This window comes from Taudactylus pleione, unplaced genomic scaffold, assembly GCF_031769625.1.
Source record: "Taudactylus pleione unplaced genomic scaffold, aTauple2 ptg000127l, whole genome shotgun sequence".
In the NCBI taxonomy this organism is placed as follows: Eukaryota; Metazoa; Chordata; class Amphibia; order Anura; family Myobatrachidae; genus Taudactylus; species Taudactylus pleione.
This window is the reverse complement of record NW_028284529.1, coordinates 17,352,239-17,365,931: the sequence shown is the minus strand read 5'-3', so window position 1 is coordinate 17,365,931 and position 13,693 is coordinate 17,352,239.

Genomic DNA, 13,693 nt, shown 5'->3' with positions numbered 1-13,693 from the left:
ATCTATAAATTAGTATCTGTCTCTATTATATGCTTCTTGAGGTAAAATAAAGATTTTTGCACTATTCTCTGTTTCCTGTCTAACGCTGAATGTAAAGTTTTGCTATATGTAATTTAAGATAATACACTTAATCCTACACTAATTTATCTTGCTTAATTAGACATTAAGTAAGTAATTTCTAATTAAGTTATCCAATCATTTTGACTCAAATATAGTAGTCACTATATTATTGTGTATTAGCTGGATATATTATTTTGCATTTACTTCACCTATATCATTATTGGTCAGTGATTTGAGTTTCTTATTCTGCAAGCATCTTATTTTGCATGCAAAAATTGTTTTTAAAAAGAGCGTTTACTGTTAACTTTTTTCTTTGTTTTGTATATAGTTTGACATTTTTATTGTAATAAATTGTGAAATTTAAATCTAAATGTTTTTGCTATACGCACTTTTTTTGTCATAAGCTACACTGTGTACAGTTTTAGCTCTTTAGTTACGTTGATTGCTTGGGCGTTATGCCAGCATCTGTGTTTCCTGAATTAGTCTTATAAATTTGTCACAAGCACATCTTTTGCTTTTTTGCTTTAATTTTAGAATTTCTTAGAACTTTATTTAGAACTCTTTTGGTGAGATACTTATAACTGACATGCCAACAGTAGAGTCACCTGATCCTCTCCAAAATATTTTACACAGAGGTTCAATGTTCTAGAGAGTGGCATACACACAAAAATCTTTTTTTTGAGACATCAGAGGGAGCACAGAAATATTTTGCCCTTTTCTCACTGATCATCATTCATGGCTAAATCTCAGTTCATTTGCTTCTTGTTGTCAAAAAATAAATAATCAAATGGCATATGTTAGGTTAAATAGTACTTATAAATAGCACAGGGCTTTAGCTTGCATGTTCTTTAACATTTCTTGACAAATATTTGTAAACATATTTAAATTAACATACTGGGGGTTAAATGTATTAAATATATTAAAAGAGCAATATTAAGTAATTATTCATTGGTGTTTAAAATGTACTCTAATGATGGAGAAAGCATTTATAATTTTATGGCTATATAAATAGTACCCACATTATAAAACAATCAATACTTCCTCCATTGTTTTAAACATGTTTAATCACCAATACATAATTATTTTTCCACTAAAACATTAAAAAATTCATCTTCTTCTGATAGACCAGATACAGTTAAAACAATATGCTTTCGAAGCTAACTTGCCTATCACAACCACTCCATTTATTTGGGTGAGTTTGTCAACAATGTTTCTAAAGCCTATGCTTAGTAAATATGGGGTTTCTATACTTGTAAAGTTAAAACATCGATGGTGAGCCAATGTTCTACTCTATTCTAAAGTGTATTTTTTTTTTGCAGTTCCTTATTGGTATGAGCTTTAGTAAATAAGTAGATGAAAAACAGGTAAAAAACCATCAGAAAACACAAAACCTATGCTTACTAAATATACCCCAAGGCCTCCAACCACATCACTAAACACTGAGCAAGCTGTTATTTATTATACTTTCATTACATATACAGTATTGCCTCATTAAAAATAAAACATGTTGAAGTTTGCTGCTATGTTCTGCTTCTTAGTATCTTAGCATGTTTGATGAAAAAAGAATGAGCCCATGCAATTATTTGAGTAATTTGTAGCTAATGCATTATGCCTTGATTTGTGCTGCTCCAGGTCCTTGTGAATTAGCCTTTACCTGCAATGCATTCTGGCTAACGACTTCCTGCAACTATCTTTAAGTTGGTAGTGTCATTCATCAATTATCTCACTGCGAGCAAGTGTTACCTCCTGCAGATTATTAGTATTAGAAGCTATTTGAAATATGTCCTGAATATCTTTATATATATATATATATATATATATAAATATATATATATATATATATATATATATATATAAAGCCTAATAGAGGGGTGCACTGACCAGTCTGCCAGCGTTTTAAAATGTATTCTTTTTTCCAACATGGTAAAACAGAATTCTGACAATTCGGTCCTAGTTTGCACCTTTGTCAAGGCACAAAGACCCATAAAACATAGTATCCATATATACCCATGCCCCCCCACACACCAATTTTACACATACCATCATAAAAGAAAAAATGGTCTGTACCATATATAGAACAGAGCTAAATCATGCATTTATAAGTGGATCCTTAATCCCAGTTTTCTAGTAGGTTACTCACCCTTACTGAAAACAGATTCACATTAGTGTTCAGGTGAAATAAAGGAGACATGCCCGCATGTATAATCTGCGCCCAAGGCTTGTGTATCCTAAAGCAGCATCCACGGGACTTAACACGTGACCCAACGTCATCACTGAACAATTGTATCTTCAGTGCAGTTCAATGACATGCGACTGGAAACATTGAGGGCTGTATTCAGAGGCGACCGTACGGTCTACGACCGCATGGCAGCCTCGATGTTTGTCAAGTGCGCATGCGCACGAGGGAGCCGGCTCCTTCGTGCGCATGCATGAGACCCACTACGACCGACAGCGCTGGTCGTAGTGGGTCTCTTTCCAAAGGGGGCGAGCTGTCGATGTTGATTGACAGCTCGCCCCATTTGGAAGGCGGGCTGGGGGGGGGTGGCAGCCCAAATGGAGGCATTCCCATGGGAACGCCTGCCATTTGGGGGAGGCCCCACTGACATCACTAGTGATGTCAGTGGAGAGCTTCCGGCTCTGACATAGCCAGAAGCTCTTCGGGGCTTATGACAAGTGAGAACCTACCCTAGGGTCTCGTCGTAAGCCCCGATGGTCGCGATGGTCTCTGACCATCCCTACCATCACCCAAGCCTAACGACCACAACAGAGGCGGGCGGTCAGGATGCAAGTGGCCGCCCAGTTTCTGAGTGACCGCTTGCATCCTCCGACCGCCTCTGAATGAGGCCCTGAGTATCCTAGAAACAGCCCAATAGCAGCTACTCACATGCATGTCCCCAATAGTGCAACCAAACACAGTGTGTATAACAAATGGATCCCATTAATATAAACATACATATTCTAAAATAGCACATTCTGTAATGAGGGAGTATGATTATTAGCAGATCCATTATTATCCTTCTAAAATTCAACATACAAACATACAGTATATCATACAATAATCATATACAGAAATACAGTAATAATATTATACGAAAATATTGATATATTCTATTTATTAATGGTCAAAATTAAATTGGCCTGGACATCAATTATATCTAGCCACAGATCAGAAAAACAAAAAATAAAAATTAAAAAATGTTAATTATAAAAAATATATAATGAAAAAAGTTGAACTAAACCAAAAAAAGAATAGTAATCTTCACTTTGTATATCAATCAGGGAGTTGTGGTATCCCAGTTCTTAGTGTCCAAATCCCATATCTCTTACTTATGTAGAATACAGAATATCAGAGTGCACACCTTATAGAAAAATATTCAGATGTATTGAATCAGTCAGCCCTTTGGGCCACACTGTATCCGTCTTGTGTGTCCACATAGCCTCCCTTCGTAGGAGTGCTTTTTGCTCTATCGCCCCATCTTTGCAATGGGGGAACCCTATCGGTAACCATGCAGCGTAAGGAAGTCAGTTGATGTTCTATACATACAAAATGACGTGCCACCGGTTTATCCTCAGTTTTCAGGGCCAGCCGTATAGAAAAGGGCGGATGGTTTTGCCCACATAAACCAAAGAGCATGGGCATAGTAGTATATACACTACATAGTCCGACGTACATGTTAGGCGGTGTTTGATAGTAATTTTCTGCCCACTATGTGGAAGTGAGAAGAAGCTTCCTGCATTCATACTACTGCATGTTGTGCAGTTTAGGCACCTGATCAGCCAGTTTTAGTAGTAGATAACCAGTATTCATCTTCCTCTCTGAGAGACATATTGGGATGCATTAGTATGTCTCACAGATTAGGCCTTCTCCTGTATGCAATGAGAGCCTTTTTTTGGGAGAGATTTTTTTAAAATGGGATTGGATGATAAAACCTCCTGGTTCATTTTAATGGCTGATCTTGTGGCATAGCTTCCAGTATCAAAAGTGGTATGAAAGATAAAGTTTTTCTCAGATCCATCATTCTTATCTTTATTTTTTCATGGATTACCATTTTGAAAAAGATTACGAGTCTTCATCAAGCATTTTTCAATAGTTCCTGGATGGTAACCCCTTTCAAGGAACCTATGTTGCATCTCAGAAAGTTGAGATTCCATAGTATCATTATCAGAGTTATTACGCATAACTCTGTCAAGAACAGAAGTTCCAGCAAAAAATCAATGGGTGGTAAACCATGATGGTGTTTTTCCAAAACTTTGCGAACAGCATAAATCCCTGTAATATGTGGACTGAGTGTATATTAATAGGATGATACATCCATAGCAACCAATGTGAATCCGTATCAATAACCAGTGATCTAAAATCCTTATTGATACAGATTCACATTGGTTGCTATGGATGTATCATCCTTATATACGGTCATTCCGCATATGACAGGGATTTATGCCGTTCGCAAAGTTTTGGAACAACACCATCATGGTTTACCACCCACTGATTTTTTGCTGGAACTTCTGTTCTTGACATTAACATGCAATTATTTTAAATTTGGTGACCGATGCTACTTCCAGACCTCTGGTACCGCGATGTGTAGTAATATCGCACTGGCTTATGCTAATATATAAATGAGTGAGTATGAACAGCGGTATATCTAAAGTCTCCTGTTTCTTTAATATAGCTTTCACATTTTTCACACACAGCTGTAGATAGGAGTCTAGATAGCGAGCCACAGGTTGAAACAGAGAACCCCGTGCCAAGATGATTGGTCGGCCTGGGGGTTTCTGTAAACTTTTGTGCACTTTGGGCAGTTTATATAATATTGGGCATATAGGGAATTCAGTATGAGTGTGGACTATACATGATTTTATATATATATATATATATATATACAAAAAATTCTGCACTCACATCTCCACTGTTCAGCAGCGGGGTGCAGCCTCCAAAACCAGACAAGCTGATCCAATTAAAATCCAAGGCATTCCACACATGTAGAAAAAAGAGGGCACTCACCAAAGCATTACGTTTATTTCATTTAATCACCATAAAAGATTATCCAAGCAGCATTTCATGTCATCAAGTTGACGTTTCGGTCTATTAGGACCTTTGTCAAGACAGTGTCATCATAAGCAACAGTACACCAGCATAAATAGATACATCCAGCAGCGTGCTAATCAAATGGCAGAATAACATACAAACATAAAAGCCCTCCATATATACTACACCTTACCTCCAATCATCAAGATCAGATGTGTGAACTCACACGCTGATACCAGCGCACTGCTCAGTGCGTCACCAAGGCGCACACCCATAATCCAACACGGAGTCCCCATTGCCAAGGAGACGTAACTAAACTCAGCATGTCAATAGATCAGGGCAGCAGCGATCCTAGTGCACATCATCCAGTACGGATCACATGATCAGCCCGCAACCCTACTCTCGCTCTAAGATTCCGTTACCTAGGAGATGCCAGCTGACTCTGTATCACAACAACAAGCCAGGAAAGTGGCACTCCTATTATGTCTCATGCAGTACTTTAAACTCAGCAGTCTTTCTAGTCACATTACCGCAGTTGCTAGGCAGCAAATAAACACTATAGCATCCTAAGTATAAATCACAGGCTTAAAGATAGATCGAAGGTAGGTGTATATATGGTGGTACTTGAACAATATCACATAAAACAATACAGATAAAATTAAAACCTTATAATTAAACATAACATGTGACCATGCCCAAATAGCCCAGACAACCCTTCTAACACAAACTATCATTTAAGGAACATATTCACGGGGTTAGACTCGTTCAAACCACAAGGAGTCATGGTGCCAAGTCTATTTATCCAAAAGTTCTCAAGTTTACACAACTTTAATACCCTATCGCCAGCCCTAATAGGAGGAGGTACCCAATCAATCAGTCTTCATTTTAGTGTAGCAACTTGATGTTTCATCTTCAAAAAGGTGCAGCTACAGGTTTATCTGTAGTGCCAGTATTCAGGGCCTGGCGAATAGAGAGTCGATGGTTAGCCATCCGTTCACGAAAGCATCTTGAGGTCATCCCAACGTACACTAAACCACAAGTGAGTGTGTATATAACATGGTCCATGGTGCAAAGCAGCTTATATTTGATATATATTTTACGGCCAGTCCAAGGATGTTGAAAATAAGGTCCTGGTACCATCGATCCACACGTGACACATCCGGTGCATTTAAAACAACCTGGTTTTTGACTGTGCAACCAAGTCACTGTCCTGTCTGGCACCGGTCTCACCATTGGTCTCATTAAGAGATCCTTTAAATTTGGGCCCCTCCAATAAGCCATCAGTGGAGGATGTAGTCCAATAGATTTCAGGTTACTATCCGATGATAAAACCGACCAGTGCTGTTTCATAGATTTTTTAACAACATTCTTATAGTGGCTGAGGAGGTGGGCGTGGAGCTTAAAAAAGTGGTTAGATAAGCTTGCTGTTCAGATTGATATTTATAAAAAGGAACTGGTGGCCTTTAAAAGGAAAAAACTCATTACAGTTAACAATGACTACAAAAACCATATGGTTTATAGGTGGTTGATGGTGAGCAAAGCCATAGAAAACTGCAGAGGTTCCAGAGTACTAACAAACTCTCTACCTTGTCTCTAGTAGATACAGCATTGTCTCCATCAACCACTGATACAGATAATTCTGCTATTAGACCACCTAGTGGTTTTTTAGGGGTATCCAAGGCCAAACCAGGCCGAAAAGGCATAGAAAGTACATGCAGAGAGGTGGTTACAAAAAGAAGGTCCAGGTGCAGAAGCAATTAGGCCTGAAATTTAATTTATCCAGCTCCCCCTTATCTGAGGCTGAGATGAATTTACTATCGAGAGGTCTGTCCTTTGTGCCTACTTATCGACATAATCCGTATAAATGGGGTATAGATCATTATAGATTTGGTCGCAAAATGCGTTTGAGAGAATTATTTTCAGGAAGTGGCAATACACGCCAAGAATGCACTACACTTAAGAGACCCTTGAATTTTTATCCTCCATCAAATAATGTTACATTAAAAACTTACCATCAAGTCACTGAACATGAGATCTCTAATGACAGTGGCACTTATATCTTTGATAATTTGACTAAGAGTGAAAGGGAGGCTTTAAGCTCTCTTAAGAAAAATACTGCGTTGGTATTTTGGCCTGCCGATAAAGACGGAGCCGTTGTAATCCAGGATTGGACAGACTATCATGATGAGATTATGCGTCAACTTTCAGATACTAGTACATATGAGAAATTGAACAGAGATCCATCTACTTTAATAAAAAAGAAAGTAGATGATCTGATTGACTTTGGGCACACTAACAATTGGTTGGGAAAAGAATTGGTTGAGTTTTTGAAAGTGGACTTTCCGGTGAGTCCCATAATCTATACGCTCCCCAAAATTCACAAAAGCTTGGAGCATCCCCCCGGGAGACCAATAATTTCTGCCCGTGACTCAGTGTTTCAACCTTTGGCTATTTATATTGATTCTATTTTGCAGCCTTTGGTCACAAAGTGTAACAGCTATATTAGAGACACTGGTGACTTTTTGAATCAATTGAAAGAACTAACCATTATTCCATCAGGTACCCTTCTGGTTACAATGGACGTATGTTCACTGCATACGATTATTCCCCATGAGGGTGGTTTAGCAGCTTTACAAAAAGCATTGACTAACACTGTACACTGTAACAATCATCCACCGGTTGAATTTCTACTGGAGCTCACTAGGTTAATTCTGTTCAATAATTACTTTATGTACGGTACAGATTACGATAGACAATGCTCCGGGACAGTGATGGGATCTAATCTCACACCGCCGTACGCCAATTTATATATGGCTGAGTATGAGATTATGTACATCTTCCCGCTGTTCCGGAGTAAAATTACTTTTTATAAACGGTTCATAGATGACTTTTTTTGATATGAAGTGACACTAAAGAAGCCTTTCTTGACATCATGACCTACCTAAATTGCCTTGTCACCCCAGTAAGGTTTACCTATGTTGTCCATGAATTGCGGATCAATTTTTTAGATCTGATGGTGTACATTGATGGTTCAAGATTAGGGACCACTTTGTATAAGAAAGAGACAGACCGGAACACATTTTTACATGCTTCAAGTTTCCACCCTGTCCACCTAAAGGATAGTTTACCGACATCACAGTTCCTTCGGGTCCTAAGGAACAATACAGACAAGGCTAACTCAGTATTGCAAATTAATGAGATGACTGTTAAGTTCCTTGAACATGGGTACAAGAAAACAACAATACAACAGTGCCTCACCAAAGCATATAAACGCTTCAACCAAGGTGTGAAATTTGATGATAGACCAAAGATCGAAGACCGGATGGTCTATGTAAGCACTTATGATGGTAAATTGAATGTTGTTAAAAAATCTATGAAACAGCACTGGTCGGTTATATCATCGGATAGTAACCTGAAATCTATTGGACTACATCCTCCACTGATGACTTATCGGAGGGGCCCAAATTTATAGGATCTCTTAATGAGACCAATGGTGAGACCGGTGCCAGACAGGACAGTGACTTGGTTGCACAGTCAAAAACCAGGCTGTTTTAAATGCACCGGATGTGTCACGTGTGGATCGATGGTACCAGGACCTTATTTTCAACATCCATGGACTGGCCGTAAAATATGTATCAAATATAAACTGCTTTGCACCATGGACCATGTTATATACACACTCACTTGCCCATGTGGTTTAGTGTACGTTGGGATGACCTCAAGATGCTTTCATGAACGGATGACTAACCATCGACTCTCTATTCGCCAGGCCCAGAATACTGGCACTACAGATAAACCTGTAGCTGCACATTTTTTGAAGATGAAACATCAAGTTGCTACACTACAATGTAGACTGATTGATTGGGTACCTCCTCCTATTAAGTGTGGCGATAGGGTATTAAAGTTGCGTAAACTTGAAAACTATTGGATAAATAGACTTGGCACCATGACTCCTCGTGGTTTGAATGAGTCTAACCCCATGAATATGTTCCTTAAATGATAGTTTGTGTTAGAAGGGATGTCTGGGCTATTTGGGCATGGTCACATGTTATGTTTAATTCTAAGGTTTTAATTTTATCTGTATTGTTTTATGTGATATTGTTCAAGTACCACCATATATACACCTACCTTTGATCTATCTTTAAGCCTGCGATTTATACTTAGGATGCTATAGTGTTATTTGTTGCCTAGCAACTGCAGTCATGTGATTAGATAGACAGTTGAGCTTAATGCTATAGCGTTTATTTGTTGCCTAGCAACTGCGGTCATGTGACTAGATAGACTGCTGAGTTTAATGCACTGCATGAGACATAATAGGAGTGCCGCTTTCCTGGCTTGTTGTTGTGATACAGAGTCAGCTGGCATCTCCTAGGTAACGGAATCTTAGAGCGAGAGTAGGGTTGTGGGCTGATCATGTGATCCGTACTGGATGACGTGCACTAGGATCGCTGCTGCCCTGATCTATTGACGTGCTGAGTTTAGTTACGTCTCCTTGGCAACGGGGACTCCGTGTTGGATTATGGGAGTGCACCTCGGTGATGCACTAAGCAGTGCGCTGGTATCAGCGTGTGAGTTCACACAGCTGATCTTGATGATTGGAGGTAAGGTGTAGTATATATGGAGGGCTTTTATGTTTGTATGTTATTCTGCCATTTGATTAGCACGCTGCTGGATGTATCTATTTATGCTGGTGTACGGTTGCTTATGATGACACTGTCTTGACAAAGGTCCTAATAGACCGAAACGTCGACTTGATGACATGATATGCTGCTTGGATAATCTTTTATGGTGATTAAATGAAATAAGCGTAATGCTTTGGTAAGTGCCCTCTTTTTTTCTACATGTGTGGAATGCCTTGGATTTATATATATATATATATATATATATATATATATAAATGTAGCTGGCTTGTAGCTGGCTGCCACATTTAGCTGCTCTTGGTCCATATTTAAACTAGTTTTTAAGTTTGTCTGGCCCAAGTGTGAGACACCACATCCTGAGACCCCTATATATGAAGCTTTTGCCCATATCATTACACATTTGGCTTCCTCGAGATATCGTGGGATTCACCATTTCCGCAGCCAATTCTGGTTGACTACACCATCCATTAGTGTTGCTAGTGCTACCATTTTTCCTTGCTTTGTACCGCTGATGAAGTCCGTGAGAATGACGAAATGTTTAGGGTTGGGGTGCTGCTTATGACATCCATGTTTATGTTGAGCCTTGGAATCCAAAAATCAAAGGGATAATCTCTATACCTTCATATTGACGTTATCAATGGCACATCTTTTTATACATTTGATGTAAGCAATTGATTTTTAAGCTAATTTTTAACATTTAATCAAGAATAAAATTATACTGATGTACTAATATTTGGCCATTGGTCTCATTGTTGGGTGATTTCTTTGGTGAGATGGTATGTTTACAGAACCTAATGGACATCTCACACATTGAATAAGAACCTTGGTGGCCAAATCAGAAGAATTCTTCTATGCTAATATCTGTCAGCTGAAAGTTTTCAGTGGTATCTCCATAAACTGTACAGAACATTCCATTTGTTAGCACCCTCTAAGTATTGCATTTGGATATCTTTATGATTGTGTCCTACTAACAGGGGACTCTCTTAGAGGTGCTGCTGAATTGATTGGCACAACAAATAGCACCCACATCATTATATATGTATATACATATATATATATATATATATATATATATATATATAAATATATATACAGTAGTGGCTCCAGAGGTGGGTCTGCAGTACAGGCCAAAAATCAAATAGGTGAGTCACCCGTGTAGCCGCCACTGTATATATATATAATATTACTGCACTTGCAACAATCTCCATAGGTAAATGAATGCCAAAGTTAGTTCTATATATTATTAATCACATATCATCATCTAATTATAGAATATCATATGCAAAAACCATCAGACTGGAATAACCACAGATCATTCACATGAATTTATGTTATGCAAGTGGCTATTAGATAAATCTGTATCAACTTGAAATAAAGTGACACAAAATAGCAGCATTAATTGATTAAAATTAGTACCCATGTATCATACAAACAAGCAATATAGTGCTTGGTATAAATCAGTTCTAGTGATATTGGTTTTGTTAGCAGACCAATCAGGGATAATTCTGTAAATATTCTTGTTTCTCAAATGGATTGAGCGGTCTATTTACTAAGCAGTGTAAAAGTGAAAAGTGACAGAGTGAAAAGTGATAAATCAGTGATAAGGTGCCAGCCAATCAGCTCCCAACTGTCATTTTTAAACACAGCCTGTGAGATGGCAGTTGGGATCTGATTGGCTGGCACCTTATAACTGACATCACTTTTCACTCTGTCTCCTAAAACTGCTTAGTAAATAGACCCCTGAATGTTTTAGGTAACAGTTGCTATTATATCCTTTTATATGTGTAGGTCAAAATACTGTAAGAGGCCAAAAAGAGCTGGCCAGTGAGTTAATAGTCTCCGGTATAAAGTCATAAATTTGGGTATCAGATGTTCAGTTATCAGTCCGGGGATAATAATTGGATGTGTACAGTGGCGTCCCTCCCTGCGGTGACACCTGGTGCAGGGAGGGATGCCATACGTGCAGCCACATGCTGCCAAAAAGGGGGTATAGCCTCATGACCCGAACCCTTAATGTTACAGTGCAGAACCCGGCTACTGTCACTGAGGGGAAGCCTGCACCTTGGTGTCACCCCTCGGCGGGAGACACCTGGGTGTGGCTCGCACCACCCGCACCCCCATTGTGATGCCACTGTGTGTATATGGTACTGTAAAGAGTTCCCCCTGTTCGCACGTCTTCTGTATCACACAGCACTACTTTTTGGTATCCATTTATCAACGAGTTTCAGCACTTTTCAAACCCATTACATGTGTTACAGAGGAATCTGGTATTTATGAATGTAAATAGCACTGGTTTGCAGCTTCCTCCCAGCATTTATATTTGTTCATACCCCATTCAAAATGTATGCAGTCTTGTATTTAACAATAAACGGTATTTAGAACTTACAGCTTGTTGCATAAGTTTGCTTTCTCTGTCTTGCAGCTGCTGTTGAAAAGAACTATGGTTCTGGCTGGAGGATGCAGCATCTGAGTCCTTGCCCACAATTCACTGCTGCAGCTACTTTTCCACCCCTTCCTTCCCATTCTCCACCCCTTTTATCCCACTCTCCACCTCCTAGTCTCTGCCCCCTTCCTGAATTTCATCTTTTATTTACTTTTAATACATATTTAGTGGTGTTTTTTTTTTTTTATTCTATTGGTCCCAAGAACCCTGTACATTCCATGGTACAGTGCATGAGGCGCCCCTTCTCCCTAACAGTGTACAGCAGGCAACAACCCCCTTCCTCTCTCCCTCAGCAGCAGCCAGTGACACCCCATCCTCCCTCACGCAGAAGCAGCAGCCGACAGCCCGCCTTCCTCCCTCCCGCAACAACTGACAGACCCTCCTTCCACCTTCCCAAATTATCTGCAGCCAGTGGCACCCCCTTTCACCCTCCTGCAAAAGCAGCAGCTGCAGCAGCCAAAAGCCCACCTTTCTCTCTACCTCCCGCAGCAGCCGCCACACCTCTTTCATCCCTCTGCAGCAGCCTGTGGTCCCCCTTCCTCCCTCCCTCCAGCAGCAACAGCCAGCGGGCCCCCTTCCTTCCTCCTTCAGCAGCACTAGCCGGTGGACCCAATTCCACCCTCCCACATCAGCTCACCCGCTCCCTCCCCAGCCCATCACACAGCAGTGCATGCTGGGCTGGGAAGGAAGGTTGCTCTCAGGCAGGATGTTAGATTTTAGGGGGAACCAGCCAGTAAGATAAAGGTTGCTGTTATATCCTACTCAGGGCCAGATTAAGGTCTGTGGGGGCCCCTATCATTTATTTACATATATATATATATATGTATATATACATATACACACACACATACACGTGTATATATATATATATATATATATATATATACAGGGGTGGATTGGGATTGAAAATCAGCCAGGAAAATTTCTGGAACCAACCCTAATGGGGGTGGGCCTGTGGAGGGGGAGGGGGCAGGGTCTGTTGAGGGGGTTTGGGATGCTCCCTCCTCATAGGGCCTGATTCTGAGTTGGAGGCAGCCGTGGCCTTCCTTGCATCTTTTGCTGCAGTTGCGTCTGTGACTTTATGCTAATGCAGCTATATTACTGGCATATCCGGGGCAAACAAACCTGTGAGTAGAAAGCGCTGTGGATCCATTTTCAAAGAAGCTTTTGATATCCTCTGGACAGGCTTTCTACTACCAGGCTTGTCTGCCCTTGTTATACCTGCTTTTAACTTTTCTGATATTTGTGCGATTTATTCTAAGGCTGCGTACACACTACTCCAGTTTTTGTGGTCCTGACTTTGGGAAAAGGACAGAGATGACAGGATCAGGAGAGAGGTAACAGGGACAGGACAGTGGGGATAGGGCAGTAAAGAGGTGACAGGACCAGGTCAGAGGGGACAGGGCAGGATAGAGGTGATAGGGCCATGACAGAGGTGCAAAACAGAGGTGACAGGTGCAGGACAGCATTGACAAGACCAGGACAGAGGTGACAGGTGCAGGACAGCATTGACAGGACCAGGAC